Source organism: Suncus etruscus, chromosome 2, assembly GCF_024139225.1.
Source record: "Suncus etruscus isolate mSunEtr1 chromosome 2, mSunEtr1.pri.cur, whole genome shotgun sequence".
Lineage (NCBI taxonomy): Eukaryota > Metazoa > Chordata > Mammalia > Eulipotyphla > Soricidae > Suncus > Suncus etruscus.
In genome coordinates this window covers 78520590-78540607 of record NC_064849.1, presented here as the reverse complement: position 1 = coordinate 78540607, position 20018 = coordinate 78520590, and the positions used below count along the sequence as shown (strand labels likewise).

At 33.9% G+C, this 20018-nt stretch overlaps 1 protein-coding gene across 1 annotated transcript in view; it reads right to left on the bottom strand.

Moving 5' to 3' along the window:
* CDH12 (cadherin 12) overlaps positions 1 to 20018 on the bottom strand; it is a 1029254-nt gene that overhangs the window by 681321 nt on the left and 327915 nt on the right. The window contains exon 2 of the mRNA XM_049768382.1: positions 10053 to 10137. The gene's annotated coding sequence lies outside the window, so the exon portion shown is untranslated. The remainder of the gene's footprint in view (positions 1 to 10052; positions 10138 to 20018) is intronic.

Here is a 20018-nt window from a genome sequence, read left to right as displayed (position 1 = left end):
TTGAATGCTACCTAAATTTCTATTACATGTTAATATCATTTGAATCATACTTAATTTTTCTGAATCTCTATGCCATTGATGAATATACCTCTAAACCTAAATTATTAGCTGAACACATTTTGCAATGTAATCATTTTTTATAATTTAAGCTTCCCTTATCTAAATAATGAGATTAACCTCAGCTATTCCCATTCAATTTTCCCTGAATGAGGTCAGTGATCTAAAAGTTGGGAACTATTATGTGGTATAGTCAATGCATACCCAAATAATCTATTACAATAGAACACAAGATGATACCCTGTGTTGAGTGGGAAGATTAAGTAATAGAATGAAGTTTTATTCCAGTTTTATACTGGAATTGAAAATAGATATTGAACAGACCGAAAGGTCTTGAAGGGGAGGCTGAGAACTTGAAAATTGCATTAAAATAGCAAATATATATATATATATATGGAGAGTTATTAAATGAATTTTTAATTTTATTGCCTTAGGGACTTTCTTAGGCATGGCCATTGGGCATGTAGAGTCAAGATGGAACTCAGGTCATTGCACATGCAGTCTATACTCTACCACTTGAGTCTTACTCCATCATTTATATAGAAAGTTTAATAGCTTAACATGGGGTCATGTTCTTACCATAAGAAGCAATACCACAACTTACTGACTGCTCATGCTGTACTAGGAAGAGAACTGAGAGTTATAGAAACCCAAGGACCATATGGGATGCTGAGGGATCAAACTGTGGTCCATCCTAGGTTAGCGCATGCAAGGCAAGCACCCTACCACTTGCACCACTGCTCAGGTCCCAAATAGGTATTTTTAAATTGAAGGATATATATTTTAGATATTTTATTTCTTTTTTTTTGTTTTGTTTTGTTTTTTGTTTTTTTTTTTTGTTTTTGGGCCACACCCGGTGACGCTCAGGGGTTACTCCTGGCTATGCGCTCAGAAGTTGCTCCTGGCTTGGGGGACCATATGGGACGCCGGGGGATCGAACCGCGGTCCGTCTGAGGCTAGCGCAGGCAAGGCAGGCACCTTACCTTTAGCGCCACCGCCCGGCCCCTAGATATTTTATTTCAATTGGATATTTTATTTCAATTAGTAGATTTGTACTGCTATATAAATAAGTAAAATACTTATGCATGTCCAGTCTAAATGGACTTTATCATGCTTTTCAGCAATGGAAATACATATATTTCTATGTATTTAAAATTTCTATGTATTTACAGCAAAACTATCATATATATAAAATAATATTCATATACAAGTGTATATAAGTTATATCTTATTATCTATACTTAAATGAAACAATAAGATGAATAAAGAAAAACAATATACAAAATGCAAAAATGTTATGTTATGTTTTTGAAAAGGACTGGTATGTTAATTTTCACTTTATTACGTTGTTGCATGAAAATATTAACCAACCTTTGGCTAAAGGTGGAGTCAGGATATACAAAATGAAACTAGTGATATTACATTGGGATGGATATATAAATGTATATGTTTATAATACACACATATTCATATATGCACAGAGCCAGGGATTATCCCTGAGAAATGACGGGTCTATCTCCCTGATGAATAAAAAATATTTGAAATAAATACATTTTAAAAATTATAAAAAAACACTATAAGAGCAAATGTTTTCTAACAGGGGACTGATTAGAAAGATAAAGGATAATAGCAAACAAATCTGGTAGAGAACTGCAGGTTATGAGGTACACTATATCACTGCTTAATTTCTAGAACAGTATGACTGGATGCCAACATAAATACCTGATACTCTAAATTATATTTGTATTTGTAATCTGAAAATATGGAAATGAGACAATAATTTCAGGTGTTCTATCAAATCACCACAGACAAATGACAGTTTTATAGGATTAAAACATTTCCTAAAATTGACAGTTAAGGGAAAATTCTCTTCAAAACTTTATCACTTTATTTTTCGCAGGTATTGTTAATTCTGTGGGCTTACTATTTTAAAATATATATATCTTCTTGGAATAATTATTTCAATTTCTACATTAATTTGTTAACTCATATTGTATTTCTAAAAACTTATCACCAATGCATCAACACTTTTTATCAGTAAGAAGGATATCTGCCTTGTGTGACTGACTATTCTTTGCAATACTCCCTTTACCACTTCATAAATAATATTTTTTTATTTGTTTGGAGACCACATCTGGCAGTAATCAGATGAGTTTCCTAGCTTTGCACTTATAGACGACTCCTGGAGGGTTCCAAGAAGCATATGAGTTACAGGGGATGAAACCTGGATAGACAATGTGCAAGGCAATCACCTTGAGTGCTTTACTATATATCTTGTCTCCACATTTTTTATTAATACATAAATTTAGCAAAAGTTTTATTTAAATTAGTCTTTTGTAGGTAAATCCAAGAGTGCTAACATTTTATATAAAATTACAGAAGATTTGGAATAGATAATGGAATAGAATAATTCACTAAAAATATAGAGTAGAAGTCATCTCCATTGTTCTCTGTTGGTTTTTTATCTAAGTGTCATTAATTTTCAAGAATGGGGAATTCAGAAGCAGAGCTATATCCTTATGTATGTGCTTAATTATTTTTACTATTGCCACACCAATATTTAGACAAAAAATCACATATTCCATGTCATCACCTCTCTCTATTCCTCTAAGAATCCCCACTTTCTCACCCAGTTTAGGGATTAGCTTTGTTTGTTGTGATTTAATTTGTTTTAGCAACTTATATTTCACATAAAAATAAAACCATTTTATAAGTTATATTTTTCTCACTTATTTCACTTAAACAAGATCACCTCAATTTATTTCATTCTGTGAAAAATGGCAGGCTTTCATCTCATTTTCTTTCTTTCCTTTCACTACAATCCAGTATTAACTCTTAAAATCTGTTCGTTTGTGATCTAATATTTCAGCAGGATGTTTAAAATCTTCTCATTACCAGGGTAGTGTAGTAGCCAAGAGAGTGTTCTCCAGTTTGTCTTATTTGAATTCTATAGTCATCTGCCTCAAAATTTGGAATCTTGGAAATTAATACTTTTAGTTTTTAGTCTTACTTCTTAATCTGAAAATGAGGATAATATTTCATTCAATTATAATTCATCAAGTAATAGTAGTATAACATTTCAGGAGTTTGAATTCACACCATTTTCAGTGAAAGTCTCACTCATTCTCAAATATTATTAATTGTTCTCAAAATAGAAACTTCTATCTATTTCTTCTAGACAACCACATTTTCACAGCTGTGTTAATTTTGTTATGTTTTTCCAGAGAAGTATAAGGAGAATAAGTATTTATTTTTTAAGGTCAAAATTAAAGTTGATAATTAAAGTTTAGAACATACCTTAAATGCAGGCATGTGTATATGCATAGAGACATATAAGTACCTAGATATTAATCTGGTCACTTGTAATTTATATTACAAGACAAATATTTTTCTAGAAATTCATACAATATTTATAACTTCATGGTGAGCAATTATTTAAAAGCAGTTCAGACTTTATATAGTCAAATAATGAATGGCAAACTATCTCCTACAAAGGACAAATTATAGGGGCCGGAGAGATAGCATAGAGGTAAGGTGTTTGCCTTGCATGCAGAAGGACAGTGGTTCAAATCCCGACATCCCATATGATCTCCTGAGCCTGCAGGAGTGATTTCTGAGCATAGAGGCAGGAGTAACCCCAGAGCACCACTCGGTGTGACCCCCCCCCCCAAAAAAAAGACAAATTATAGGCTCCTTCTTTTTATTTTTCATTCAAGGTACAATTGACACCAAAATATCTTGTGTCAAATGCCCACATTTTTTAAATGTATCTAAAGAAATGCTAGAATCATCAAACTATAGGGATCATCATGCTTTTTATATCCCCTGATAAAATTATTTTCTGCTAAGATCATATATATCTTACTCAAAGTATAAAATAGTTAATTACAATTTAAGAAAAATAAAAGAATTATAGCTAAGATGAGGGTTAAACTATATTATAGAGAGCTGTAACATTCCTTGCCTAAAAGAAAGATTATCCCATGCATGGGATGTGGCAAATGAATACATTCTTCAAATTCAGAAGAGACACAAATACAATATTGACTATGTTATGTTACTTTAGTTATTTTCAAAGGGCATGTTTTGCTTTGTAAAATGTCACATATAGTATTTAATTATGAGCACAAAAACCCATTTCATAGCAAAAATAAATATATATGTTTGGTTATTAGTCATGCAGGATTATCTTAACCCCTACTCCTCTCAACTAAACCAGATAATTAAGTATTGACTTCATTAATATCATTCATTACTGACAAGGGATATTTTATAGTAAACTAGGGAATTAGAAATTAGAATTCATTTGTGTCACCATGATATTCATAATTATCCTTGAATAAGTGACTTTATCTTCCATTTCCTGGTGTTTTTATAAAACTGCCAAGTTCAGTTTATCACAAACCTCATTTAAAAGAGTTGGAGAGAACTAACAAACTGTTATATTTCGAAAGCTTTCAAATTTGATTAAAGTTCCAATCTTCTATAAAAAATGAAATCTCTCACTGTGTACAATTTACTCATTTGTATCCAAAGACTTTGATTAGAATAATTTTTCAAATAAAAACAATTAGTAACAGGCCGTTTGTTTACTAAGTGCTAGAAGAGAGACCAGCTGTCTAGATTTCCTTCATGGAACTACACTGAAGTTAGGCTTTCATCATGGTATTTCACGATTTTCAAACAAGTAGCCAAATGCATTGCCAAACCTTGGCCAATGTAAGGACATTCAAAGAAAAACCTGTTGAAAATAGACAATGATTAGCCTGCCTATCTGATCTGACATCCACTTTCCGTATATCCTTGAACTTTCTGTATATCCCTGTCACTTATTCAATACCTTTGATATGAAAGAGAGCACCTTAAGAAAAGTCAATTTAAAAATTGTAGTTTGCTGACTTGCAAATGATAGATCAATGCTAATTTGATAGGAACCCTCCAAACTCTGCCACCTTTTCTGCCTGCACAAAGATCCGCTGCTCTACATGTACTAAGCCTTGACTTTCTGATATTGCCTTTCCGAGGTTAAGAAGATGAATGCTCATTGCTTTTAATCCTCACCATGATTTATGAGTCTCTTGATATCCTTTCCCCAGAGCAGCTACAACTGTGTGGTTGTTCTGCCTGCTGCTTAAATTACACAGACATCTGCAAGGTAAATTATGGATTGTCGCCCCATAGACCATAACTGAGCATTCTCTTAGTTTCTCCCACAGGTTTTCTTTTTGTTTTTCTGTTTTCTTTTTCCTTTCATAGAACAAAGACCATGTGTATTTTGCTTGCTTATGTACTGAAGAAATGTTAAACCAACCTGAAGGACAGTGTGATTATCTAGATTATGACTTGTCACATAATAGCATTGACACAGGACAAAAAAAAATAACAAAAAACCAAAAAAAAAAATAAAAACCCAAAACCCAGCATTATTGTAGCATTAGAAAGAAAAAAAAAATCCTTTTCTTTTGATCTTTTTTCTTTAAAGAATATCATCTATAGGTTCACAAAAGGAAGGTAACCTTTCAAATTAAAAAAAATTGCATAGAATAAAGACACAGTGAGGTGACCTTTGAGTCTGTGAGATTTTAAAACCCTGATATGAACTGTGGTCTTAAATTTTAGCAGCAAAATAGAAAATTACATGGAAGGAAATTCACAGATTGGAATATCATTTATTATTATTATCTTTTTCTTTCTACTGACTCTACTTACTGTAAACCTGTTTTAATAATCCTGGAAGTTTGCAGCAATCATGAGTAATTGGAGCACTTTTTTCTTCTGAATAGAAAGCCTAGCAGAGTCTAAATGAAAATAGTCAAGGCTACCTCTGTAGTTTTCTTTCTTTTGGGGGCTTATTATTCTGTAGAGATGATGAATCATAATTCCCAATGACAGAACCATTGTGAAATCCTAACAGGCACGTCTCCAAAGACTAACCTTTGACAATGATCAAAAATTAGAACTATCCTACATTTATTTTCTTCAGATGTGCTAATTGCCAGCCAAACAATAACCCATCAGGGGAAAACTACACTAAACAACATTTACAAAATGATTTCGAGTGCTAATGTCTTACAAAGTACATTTCTTTTTTAAACAGATGGCTCCGTGATTCATTTTGTGAACCCTATTGTCAACTCAGCAGGAGGCTGTGAGCACTAAAACCAGAAATGCTCAAATCTACTCCTGGCTGCGCTGATCTGTTGCTCCCTCTGTGTTTCCATCAGCTTCTGTTTCACCTCATCACTGCTGAGAGGCGGTGTTCCCTGAGTGGCAGGACCTGTGAGTCATACCAATGGCCTCTGTGGTGAGGTTCTTAAAGCTTGATTCTTGTTTACTTCCTTCTTCACCTCTCTGTGCATTGCTGAACTCTTTCCTGTCACCCCAAAATAGTTAAGGGATCCTCAAGTTGTCATTAGTAAAAACTCCCAAATGTTTACATACATAACTAGATTAATGACTTTTAGTACTGAATATCCATAAAGAATTGTATTAGATAATTATAAAATAATTACTATATAGGAAATATACACTATATATACAGACACATAAGTCTATACTAATACATTGCTAACAATCATTTCTTCTTTTTATTTTTCATTTCTTCATTTGTTTTGGGGTAATATGTGCCAGTGAGCAAAAGACCCTAATTTAAAAGTAGGCTTTCTAGGTTCATTTTCTTTCCCAAACACATTCATACTGAGTTTCTTCAAATACAACTTTTATATTGGAATACATAATTATTATATAAAGAAAACTATGTAGACTACTGTGTGGGCTACCATGTGGCTGTATAAAAAAATATTTAATTAATTTTTAAAATATATAGTGAAATGAATGTTTGGGAGACATATAGATGAGTGATAAATTAATAGAACAAGTAATCCATACTAGAGAATTTGAAAAAAGACATAGATGACCACCTTTTTGATTAATTCAACAAAAACTCACGGAGAAACTATGACCAATTATATGACTGAATGATTACTTACAATTAATGAAAGATGGACAATTTAATCATAATTTTTGCTTAAATAAAATTTATATTTTCAATGTACTAGGTATTACTATATTTTATTATACTGAACCACTGAGAAAATATTCCAATGTAAAGTTGGGGAAAAGACATTACATGTATAAATACTTCAAACTATTATTTTCAAACCCTTTCAGCATACATTTGAGCTCTCTACTGTTTGAAAACAAGTACACATCGAATTTTTTTCCATTTCAACCTTTCACATGTGTATTTAGGCTATCCTCATAAAATTTATTACCAGAGTCCTATATATATATATATGTATATATATATATATATATATATATATGACTATATATAGTCAGTAATAGCAAAAAGAAAAAGAATATTTGACAACATTATGTTTCCCTTCTATTGAAATCTTTGCATCTCTTTTTTTTTTTTTTGGGGGGGGGGTTTGGGCCACAACCAGTAACGCTCAGGGGTTACTCCTGGCTATGTGCTCAGAAGTTGCTCCTGGCTTGGGGGACCATATGGGACACCGGGGGATCAAACCGCAGTCCGTCCAAGGCTAGCGCAGGCAAGGCAGGCACCTTACCTTCAGCGCCACCGCCTGGCCCCAATCTTTGCATCTCTTAACTCTTTTTTAGGCTTTAAAGAAAAAGGTGCTAAGTCCTTCTTTAGTAATACAAATGTTGTGGTATTTTTTTAAATATGATTTTTATTTTAACCATAGTGGCTTACATATTATTGACAATAATATTTTAGGTACATATTAACATAAAATCAGGGGAATTCCCATCACCGAATTGTCCTCCCTCCACCTCCGTTTCCATTCTTCTTCCCATATCCTCTTCCCTTACCCCGGGGCTGCTAGAGTAAGTGGTCCCCTCTGTGCCTAGCTTATACTTAGTGGTCTTACACCTATTTGGTCTTGGTACCTTCCTTATTTCCCCCTCCCCAATTGGGAGGCGGGAGTAGATAGTTCAAGTTATGCGATTTTATTTGAAGAAGAGAAAAAAGAAAAAAAGAATCAGATACTCCGGAAATGGGTGGAGTTCTTCTAGAGGCTTTCATTCTTGGTTTGAAAGACGAAGGGGAAAAAGAAGGTGAAACACCACAACAGTACATAAAGAACTGTCAAGTAAAATATCCAGTGAGCATTCAAAAAAAAAAAAAAAAAAAAAAGCAAAGCAAAGCAAAACAAAACAAAACAAAAAAAAAGGGGGGGTTAAGCACCATATAAAAGCCAAGGTATTGAGATAAATATTGTGGTATTAACTGTTATTGATAATTTTGCATCACAGGTTATAACGTGTTTGATATATTCTTAATCTTCAACGTGAAAGAACAAGTTGTGATGAAAATAAGTTTGAAAGCCCGAACCTTTCCCCTATCAGTAAGAATACAACAAGCTCTAGTTTGTTCGCGTGATCCAAGATTTGAAAGTTAAATCTAATTTTCTGTGAAAGTAATAAAAAGTTCTAGATGTTTTATAAATATTGAATATTGATGAGAACTAAATGTGTGATGGGGCCTGACTGTGATAATACAATTAGGGCTTTTGCCTGGCACCTCATAGATTCCAGAGAACTGCCAGGAAGGATTCCTGAGTGGCAGAGCCTGAAGTAGCTGTTCAACCATACCCCAACAAAATAAAAATAATTTCTATACTCTTTCACTCAGGTATCACTCTGAAGCACATTGAAAAAGCTGGGGAGGGGTGGAGACACTGCTAAAAATTCCTTGAAAATGCTGGGGAGGAGAGATAACACAGCACGCAGGTGGGAACTTACTCTTGAGTGCTGCCAATGTGGCCCCCGAGAACAAACAAACAAACAAACAAAATAACAGAACAACAACCAAAAAACCCCATGAAAATGCTATATAAATTTGATAACTTCAGAATAGTCTTTCTTGTTTTTTGTTTGATTGTTTGTTTTTGTTTTTGCTTTTGGGCCAAATCCGGTGATGCTCAGGGGTTACTCCTGGCTCTGTGCTCAGAAATGGCTCCTGGCAGCATCAGATGCCGGGGATTCGAACCACCCTTCCATCCGTTGAGTCAGTTGCTTACAAGGCAAATGCCGCACCGCTGGTGATATCTCGCCAGCCCCAACTGCGGAATAGTTTGAAGTCATTTTACTTCATTAAAAGAAACAAAGAGAAAAATTCTTCTTCCACCTACTATAAATAGAGATGCTAGAGGTTAATGAACAAATATCATAGCAGGTATCTCCACAGTCACATTAGTTAAATTACAGGATTTGCACTTATCGCTTTAGACCTTTTCTTTCTGAACTATCCTATTGATGGTTAATCTTAATTGATCACTGATCAAGAACTGAGACTATGAAGCTTGTTTTGACAACAGCCTAAGAATAGACCCTACAATTACCAACCAGGCTGTGCCATGGCACTGCGTTAATTATTGTCTCTAGAAGGTTAACTGAGTCTACATTTCACAGTTTGGATGTCTGTCATCAGCCATAGAAAAGCAGCCTACAGTTGTCTGCCCAAGAAACAATTGAACCATGCTCTACCATATTAATATTAATAAAGATAAGAAAATGTGCAACACAGTCTCTTTGTTTCCTGTGTCAGAACTTCATATGCGATTTGCCTTTGAAATGAGACATATCCAATGGAACAAAAGTAATCTTCACTAATTATGAGAGACTAAGAGAAGTGTCATAAAAAAGAATTTAGGAGAGAATCAATTTTCATTCTTTAGAAGACACATAGCCACCAGGTTTCCTCAAATCTGCATATGAATGGAGACAGTGAGAAAATATCCAGGCAGGTTACAAAGGTGGAATTCTTGCTAAAAGAATTAATCATTTAAATTTCATGGATTTGGCATTTTTATACCATCTCCTGCGTGTACAATATATGTGTGTGTATGTTTGTGTATATCCTACTTTATAATAAAGTGGTTTACAAAGAAGTACATAAATAGCATTTTAGAGTATATATTGAAAGTTTAAAATATATGTGTTGGAGATATTTAGATCTTTCCTACCTTTAGAAGGACTGGCATGCTTTAAAACTTCAAAAGCTTCATTGAGTTCCAAAGAGATGATATTCCAAAACAGAGTCAAACTGAGCTGGGAAGACAAACAGACAAAGATGAGATATTCAATTATTTTTATTTCTAATAGACACTTATTTTAGAATATGAAATTTTGCAATTTTCCTTAAAGGTACAATATTGTTTAGAGACATTTTATACATCAAATCCAATTCCTTCTAAGTAAGGCATTCTATTTTACAGTTTTAATTTGCAACAACTTGTTTATTCATCATGTTTATCGAAGCAGCATCAAAGTATAAAATTACATAAATTTCAAGGGTACATCATTACAATCAATTTAATGTGATCTGGAAAGATAATACATAGCTAAGGTATTTGCCATGCAAATAGAAGAAGTGAGTTTTTTTTTTATCTGAACCGATATAGTAGTAAGGTCCTGAACAAAAACTGGGGTGTGGCCAGATCCTTTTCCACAAATTCATTTGCTTTCTACTATATTCAGATGCTACTGAACAAATTAATGCATCTTTCTGATTGCATTATTCTTTTTTGTCCTTACTCTGCCCTGCTGTTACATTTCTTATTTACTCTAGTTTTAAATCTACACCTTCTCTAGACAAATGAGCTTCTCAGATTTTCCTTGATTTTGATAATGGTGAGTTTGGCAGAATACTAAACAGATTTTTATAGGATCTCCATCAGTTGGAATCTGCTTAATATTTTTCTCAAGATTATTCAGAAGGGTATTTCTATTTTCTTTATTATAGCTGCTTTTTAAGAAAAACCCAAGAGGTAGGGCTTTCTAAAACCCACACAAATAGGCTATTTTATTTTATTTTTTAAATTTTATTTTATTGAAACAATTGTGAACAACAGATTCCTTCATAATTGAATTTGATATATACAATGAAACAGGGCCCTACCCACCACCAGTGTCAAACTCCCTTTACCAATGGCCCCAGAGTTCATGCCCCATGGCCTGCCAATATAACAGGCCCCTTTAAGTTTAGATTGTTAAGGTTTAGGGCCCTTGATTTTATTATCATTGACTTTGGCTTAGATATTTTGTTCTGTCCTTATTTATTCCTCTGCCAATATATCTGAGACCACTTGGCCCCTGTCCCCAAGCCTTGCTTTTTTTTTTTTTCTTTCTTCGTAGGTTTTTGTTTGTTTGTTGGCTTTGTTTTTGTTTTGGAGCCACATCCGGTGATGCTCAAGAATTACTCTGGGCTAAGCACTCAGAAATCGCTCTTGGCTTGGGGGACCATATGGAACTCTGGGGATCAAACCCAGGTCCGTCCTGGGTTAGCTGCCTGCAAGGCAAACGCTCTACTGCTGCATTATCTCTCCCGCCCCTCTTCCTAGTTTTATAGAAAATTGTGGGAATATGTGGTAAATTAAAGTAATCTGTGTCCCAAGGTTCTATGAAAATGGCCGGAACCCCAATTTAAACGATAAGAGACTAAAAAATACAATTGAAAATGAAAGGGGTGTGTGTGTGTGTGTGTGTGTGTGTGTGTGTGTGTGTGAGTGTGTGTGTGTGTGTGTGAGTGTGTGTGTGTGAGTGTGTGTGTGTGTGTGTGTGTGTGTGTGGCAGTTTTTTTTTCCCTTTGTTTTGTTCGATCTCTTAACTACAGAAACTTGACCATGACAACCATGATTGTGAAGAACTTTTACTGGGACCAGAGAGAAATACTGAAGATGCCTGGAACCAAAAGTTGGTCTTATGCCAGGATAATTCATGGGAATGGTACCCCTGTTTTTAGGCCAAAGGGTTTACCTTTCTATTTTGCCCATATATTTGTTGTGCCTATGCAAACAAAACAAACAAGCCTGCCACACATACCATTTTATTATTTTTTTTTGCATCCTGAGCGATATTTCATGAATATTTCACATTTGAGATATTACTACGCTAGTATTAACTTTCACTTTCATGAGAGGAAATATCTTTAAACTATATTTGGAATTTGTCTGCAAGAAATTAGTGCCCCCATTCCTTTGCTTGGCTCTGTGCATTTATCCATACACTCATTAATTTATCTGTATAAAATCAAGAATATTCATTTTATACTTTTTCTTATCTGGAAATAACCTCCACCCCCATGATGGTTTAAGTAGTCCCTGTTTTGCTATTAATAAATATTCTGCATACCTTTATACCTTTATACATAACACATCTGTTTGTTTATTGATCATTTTCTTAGGTTATACAAGACAGTTCATGAGAATCTTCTACAGATTTGTTCTCCACCCTAGAGTCAGCAAAGAGTCCAAGGACCTCAATTCCTATTACTGGAGAACTAAATTGAAATGTAAGACATTGACATGATATATACTTATGACTATTAGGAAAGTCAGTGCTTCTAAGCCTTCTCTGTTGATTCAACTGAAAATACATGTATTTTTAAGTAACATTTATATATGCACTTAGCTATAATTATTTCTATTAAGCAAAGTCTAATTGTGCATTTTATCTCTAAATGGAATCTCAAAATATACTCCAAATCATAGATCTCTTGGATTTAATTGAGTATATTACTAAAATCACAGCCTACATTAATGTCTGAAATTATCTGATCTGTTTATTATATTGGGAGTGAATCATAGAGGGAGATAATATAAGTCTAGATTCTGATTCAGAAGATTTTTTTATGAATGTCTCTGGATAATTTAATGTTATATATTCCTATTACTGTCTATTATGCTTGAATAAAGAAGATAACCTTTACTAATGTGTGCATACAATCTATTTGATGTTGGGGTACCAGTATCTTACATGAGGTCATATATATTACTTATGGATAATTCACATATCTACAGTGCATTATATTATATATTTAACATGTTGATACATTTTAATGCAGAAAGTCTGAGTTATATCAAACTTATTTGAAAAGTGTTATTGTTGTCACTATAAACCAAATTAATAGAATCATGTTAACAACTATACTTGTATGATTATTAGAATTTTGCAGTTATCATATTTTTCACAAAGATTGAGTAGAAAATAGCAGTAAACTAGAAAGAATATTCATAGTTTAATCCTTATTTTCATTATTATAATCAAAAAAGTTTGGTTGTTCTCTTATACTAGTGTTATGGTCTGAAATTCTGCATGCACTCAAGTTTTATGTTAAAATATTAAACTCCATTTGTGATTTTATTCGGAGATTGGTGTGTAAAGAAAGGTAGGCAGTGAGAATAAAATCACATATTGGGTTAATATCCTTATGAGGCAAGAAAGGAGAAAGTTTGCTTTTTACTTTTTTCTTTGCCTTTAGAGGATACAAGGAGATAGTTATTTGCAAATCAAAAGGATTATCACCAGGAACTGAATTTGCTATCACCTTGAAAGATCTTGTTGCCACCTCTAGAAATGAGAATAAATGTTTGTTACTTCAAGCACCCAGTTTTTGGCACCTCATTAAGCTAACTGTGTCATGAGGAAACTCATGAAATTTATCTGTCAACTAGAATCTTTAATAAAAAAGTCATAAACAAACTCAAAGAACATTCCAAGCCTTTCCATATCTTTAAGCTATATTAAAAATGTTGGTTCAAATACATTAAAATCTGTATTAATTTCCTTGGGGACCAGAGATAATATCGTGGATATGTTGCCTGTCATGCACATAGCTCACTAGATTTTAATCCCTGGTACCACTTATTGTCCCCTGAGCACCATTGTGAACAATTCCTGGGTTTAGAGCCACAGGTAAGCCCTGAACACTGGCAGGTCAGGTCTAAAAAACAAACAGCAACAATACAAATCTGCATTAATTTTCTTGGTTGTGGCAAAAAATTAACTCAAATGAAGAGACTTAAGCCAACTGAAATGTGTCTTCAAAGGTTCTTTCAATATTCTGGAAGGCAGAAGAATGAAATTAGTTTAGTCATGGAGCAACCTGAATTCTAAGAGATTTTCTTCATGTTGGCTGGTTTGATTTAGAAATTGGGGCCATACCCACATGTACAACATGCATAACTCTGTCTCTGTACTCAGTGATCGCTACTGATTGCAATTAAGATATATGTACCAGTGACAAGGATTGCACAGTCAGTTAAGTATAATGCAAATGCTTTAACCACTGTACTATGTCTCTTGCTTTCAGAATCCTTCCTCCCAGAATAAAAGAACTATTCTTGGGGTCGGCTAGGTGGCGCTAGAACTAAGGTCTGCCTTGCAAGCGCTAGCCAATGAAGGAAGGAACGCGGTTCGATCCCCTGGCATCCCATATGGTCCCCCCAAGCCAGGGGCAATTTCTGAGCGCTTAGCCAGGAGTAACTCCTGAGCATCAAACGGGTGTGGCCCAGAAAACCGAAAGAAAAAGAAAGAAATCTTTCCTTCCTTCCTTCCTTCCTTCCTTCCTTCCTTCCTTCCTTCCTTCCTTCCTTCCTTCCTTCCTTCCTTCCTTCCTTCCTTCCTTCCTTCCTTCCTTCCTTCCTTCCTTCCTTCGTTCCTTCCTTCCTTCCTTCCTTCCTTTCCTTTCCTTTCCCTTTCTTTCTTTCTTTCTTTCTTTCTTTCTTTCTTTCTTTCTTTCTTTCTTTCTTTTCTTTCTTTCTCTTTCTTTCTTTCTTTCTTTCTTTCTTTCTTTCTTTTTCTCTTTCTTTCTTTTCTTTCTTTCTTTCTTTTCTTTCTTTCTTTCTTTCTTTTCTTTCTTTTTTCTTTCTTTCTTTTTCTTTCTTTCTTTCTTTCTTTCTTTCTTCTTTCTTTCTTTCTTTCTTTCTTTCTAATCTTCTGCTTCCTTAAGGAAGAACAATCTCCTTTCTCTGGACTTCTAATGACTCCCAACATTCATGGCCATGTGAACACATTGATTAAATCTTTAACAACATTTTCAAATCATGTTTTGATTATTTAGGGATCACACCAATTATAATTAGGAATAACCTCCAATGGAAACTGAGGATAATATGTGGTAGTGGGGAATGAACCAGTGGTAGGTCTTCTGCTAGTCAAATGCCTTATCCACTGTACTTTCTCTGGTTCAAGCTCAAATCTTCTCTCTTTTTTAATGCTTCTCTTTCTTCCATATATATCATGCCTCTCACATTTCTCACTTATGATAGATGTCATCTTATTTTTGAAAAACAAATTTAGTCTAGATAAATCTTCCCATCTAAAGATCTTTTCTGTGATCACACTACAGGAAATATTTATCCTTAAAAGAAAAATGTATTGTCAATAAATTGAAAACGCATGTTAATTTATTGACATACGATCTTGTAATATTTGTAAGCTTAATAAATGAGGCTATAAATGTATTACATGAAGTAATTTCTGCTTACTGAAGATTTCCTTCCTAAAAAAAGTCATTGTGATGAGTGTATCTTTAAAAAGACAATAGGTAAAACAGCTATCAACTAGAAATAAAACATAATAAAGAGAATTTTAAAATATTAGTTGAAACATTGTAAGATAGGCAGAATTTGGGGCCAGAGAGGTAGCACAGCGGTAGAGCATTGCAGCTAATCCAGGAACAATGGTAGTTCAAATCCAGACTTCCCATATGGTCCCTGGTGCCTGCCAGGAGTGATTTCAAAGCAGAGAGCCAGAAGTAATGCCTGAGCACCGCTGGGTATAGCCCCCTCCCCCCCAAAAAAGCAAAAACGACAGAATTTCAGTATTATAAGAATGCTGAATATTATCTAATAATAAACTTAAATAGTAATGAACTTCTCATATTGTAGAGTAGGGCCATTGATAGAATACAATTAAGTTGCAAGAAATTAAATTAAAAATATAACTAAAGATTTAAAGATGGATTCATAATATTGGAGAAAACAAGTAAGCCTTTATAAATCATTCAAGCTAAACAACACACAAAATTCAAAATAGATTTTGTGATTTTTTATTATAGAATAGTTCGTATATCTGGCTAATTTTCAAAAGATGCAAACATTAAGGGAAGAGAACTCTAAGGTTTTGCTTGGAAGTAATAAAATTATTTGAGTCTGAGTTAAAAATAAAGAAAATTAACAAGGCACCTAAAATATACACAAATTCATTAGGATTTAAATCCAATGGATTATGAAAGAAATTTAGTCATATTAACTAATGATGAAGTGTGAAATACACATTAATTATGTTGGGGAATATGAATGTATATATAGTGATATTTTTAAGTTGAAGATTACAACAAATTCATTATTTAAACAAGAATATTCCAAAATATAAAAAATAATTAGAAATTGCAATATTTGGGATGAAAACTATGGGATCTTTTTAAAATCAATGTGAGTATGTTCCCTACCCTTCCATGCTTCTGGAAACCCTGTAAATTATAAATATATCCCTTAGTCAATGCCATGTAGAATAGAGAATTTGGAATTTTTGTAGTTTGTGGCCAAATTCAGGCAGTACATAACCTCCAAAATTTTCAATTCTGACGCAACAGTAGGAAAGCACCCAATTCAATATCAAAGCAGTATAGAGGCTTCTATAGGCTAACAAACAAAACCAATAATACAGAATGGTAACTAGCAATACATAGATTTCTTTTTTTTTTTGGGGGGGGTCACACCCTGCAGCGCTCAGGGGTTACTCCTGGATCCATGCTCAGAAATTGCTCTTGGCAGGCTCAGGGGACCATATGGGATGCCGGGATTTGAACCACCGACCTTCTGAATGAAAGGCAAATGCCTTACCTCCATGCTATCTCTCCGGCTTCAACAATACATAGATTCTTAATAGCTTCAGACAATGACTTACTGACTACTGGTGATATATAACAATTTTCACAAATTTTCTTTTGCTGAAAAATATTTTTGATAATTTCATTACCACTTAGTTAAAAGCCTTTAAAGCAATATAAATTAAATGCCTGCCAAATGGGCATGTATAAGGATGGGAGAAAATTCAATGACACTGCTGGAGGAAACATTACCCTGATGAAGGGAATATTATTGGAACATGGGATTACAAAAGCACATGTGTTAGGAGCTAGTATGTAAAAAACAGTGTTTAAACAAAAATATTAAAAATATATAAAACACACACACAAAACCTAGAGGTGCATATGTGACTCAATGGTAGAATATCCACCTTGAAGCAATATAGTATACTGTATAAATAATATTAAATTCAGTGAAAACTACCAGCTCTGATCAGGGATCATAAATAGAAGATAAAATTTGTATGAAAGGTATGGACCAAGTGGATATATGTGGTCATATAATACATACATACATACATAGAATTCAAACATTCCTACCTAAAATATAATTATGAAATTTGGTGATGATCCTGACAAATACTGTAGCATCTTAACCGATCAAATAGCAACTATAGGGGCTAGAGCAAAAGCAAAGCAGATAGGGTGTTTGCCTTATACAAAGCCAACCTATGTTTGATTGCAGGCATCCCATATGGTACCTCAAGTCTGCCAGGAGAAATTTCTTAGTGCAAAACTAGAAGAAACTCTAAGTGTCACTGGGTAATGGTCCCAAAACAAACAGACCAAAATAACCCCTCCATATTAAGAATGACTTCAAGAGTAATTTTCTCACCTGAGACACTAAATTCTGATAATGATAGGGACAGTGGCATAGAAAAAGTGAAAATATAATATATAAAAATTTAATATATAATTTTTCTCAATATAAAAAAATAAAAGGAAATTTCTAGTTTTTGAGAATCCAGTATAATAGGGCTACAAGTAACAAACAAATTATACAGTCTAAAGAATTCAAGAAGAAAGAAAAAGATAAAGATTATGTCAATAACACAGGAGTGATGTAGCAAGAGAGCTCAAGGGATTGAGTATATGCTTTGCCCCAGGTTCAATCCCCAGCACTGAATATAGTGTCATGTCCTGAGAAGTGACCTCTGAGTGACCCCAAAACTAAAACAATACAAAGGATATTGAAACAAAATAGAATGATGCTTTTCACCCTATAGTTCCACACATTCTTCTTTGGGTGCGGAATCTGACTTTATAGCACCTCACTTGGGATTGCTCATGTATTTTGTGAGGAGAAGTATAACTGACAGTAGTGCTTAGGGACAGCCTCCAGCTCTATGCTCAAGTGACCATACAGTGATAGAGACTGAACTAGCCTTCCACATTCAAAGCATTAGTTCAGCCCTTCTAGTTCTCTTGCCTCTCATATGTCCCCTTCTTCCTTAGGACATGAATTGCCTTCTGGTTTTGGTTCTCTCTCTCCCTCTCTCACTTTATCTCTCTTTCTCTCTCCTCTTTCTTAAGCTCTTGTTCTTTCTCATTCTCTCTCCATTCCTCATCTTCATGACAGGTTATTTTTAGTATCAAATAATTTTTCATCACTAATAACAAATGCTTTTAAAAATGAAACAGTTCTATGCAAATGCCTGTATATTTACACATTTGTAACACAAAAGTGCTGTGTAGGTTACATATATATGTGCTTTATGCTTACAGTTAATATGATCTCAGAGAATATAGAGATTTTTTTATAGATTATATTTACACATAAGAAGTATACCTAGGGTTGGGATGCAATTGGTATGTTAGTCAGTAAATGTCAGACTTTTATGTGTACCTGAATTCCAATTCCAGGCACACACCCCTAAATAAAAAAATAATGTCAAAGCAAAGACAATATACTTAAAAAATTACCAACGTTATGGTGACTGGAATTCATATATATTTGAAGGCATTTTGGGCCACCACTTTTAAATTTACTAGACATCATGATACACATATCATTTATATTAATGTTTATGGAATACACTGTTAATCAACTATTCTCACCACTACTAGAGCAACCTCTTTGCCCACTGTCTCTAGCCTCTTCCCATCCTCTAGCTACTTCCCACCTTGCAATTGAATCGATTCAATTATAGATGAAGAAACTTTGAAGACTGATGTCATTCATGAGCAACACATCTTAATAAAAGAATAACACTAGAGTCAAGAGAATTTTACTTAGTTAAATTTCATATGTGCCAGGTAGGGGCAAGGATTGGAAATCATTTTGCTAGAATAGATGACCCATCAAAAGTAATTGCACATGTTTGCATCTTTATACTTTCATGTAGCATAAAGACAAATCCTTTTATAATTAGTGAGCCTCCTTCTCTGTGGGGTAGTGGTAAAGATATATAGCAATGAAAATAAATGACTGCAGAAAAAAGTAATTTGAAGGAAATGTCATAAAAGCAGGGAGTGGGTGTGCTTCAACAAGACCCAGGGCACTAGTTCAGAATAAGTACTTTCTGCAAGAGCACAATTCATGAGGTCATTGCAGTGAAGGTTAGAATACCCAGGACTAATATCAGCTGAGAACAAGCAGTTATCAAGTCAGGTGAAAAAGAGTCACTGCAAAAAATTGCAAGTTGAACAAAGACATCAATCTCCTTTCCAATGTCCCTTGCACTAGGTGAGCATTTTAAGAAGAGTTAAACATCTGAAACATTACTAGACAGTAAAGCCAGGGATCTTTCAGTAAGGAAATATCTCCAGCAAAAATATGAAATGTACTCTCTTCCAAGAATAATCTCTAGACACCTAGAGACATTCTTTTCCCAAAAATAAATTTGTTAGAGTAAATAAGTGAGGTGATTGGTAAAAATCCCTTGACATATCTAGAAATCAAAGTTTGAGGGGATGAGGTGCATCTGATAATTACTGCACTTAGATTATTTTATTGATTTCTTTTTAATGATGCAGCATAGCCATAGTGCTAATGTTTGTGCTTTCAGTAAAAGTATTCCTGTTTTCCCGCCACCACCAAAATTTCACAAATGCTCCATCTTTAAATCACTTTAAATGCTTTTTTCTCTCTAAAACTTTCAGAAGTAGCAACATCTTGAATTTAAAAAAAATTATCTAAATGAAATGGGTCCATTTAGATTTGTTCAGATTTTCTACTGATACAGCTAATTATTGAGCTATAAGGCACAATCATATGAAAAACAAGACAAAAATAACACAACAATATAAGAAACTGATTACTGAGGTAAGAAACAAA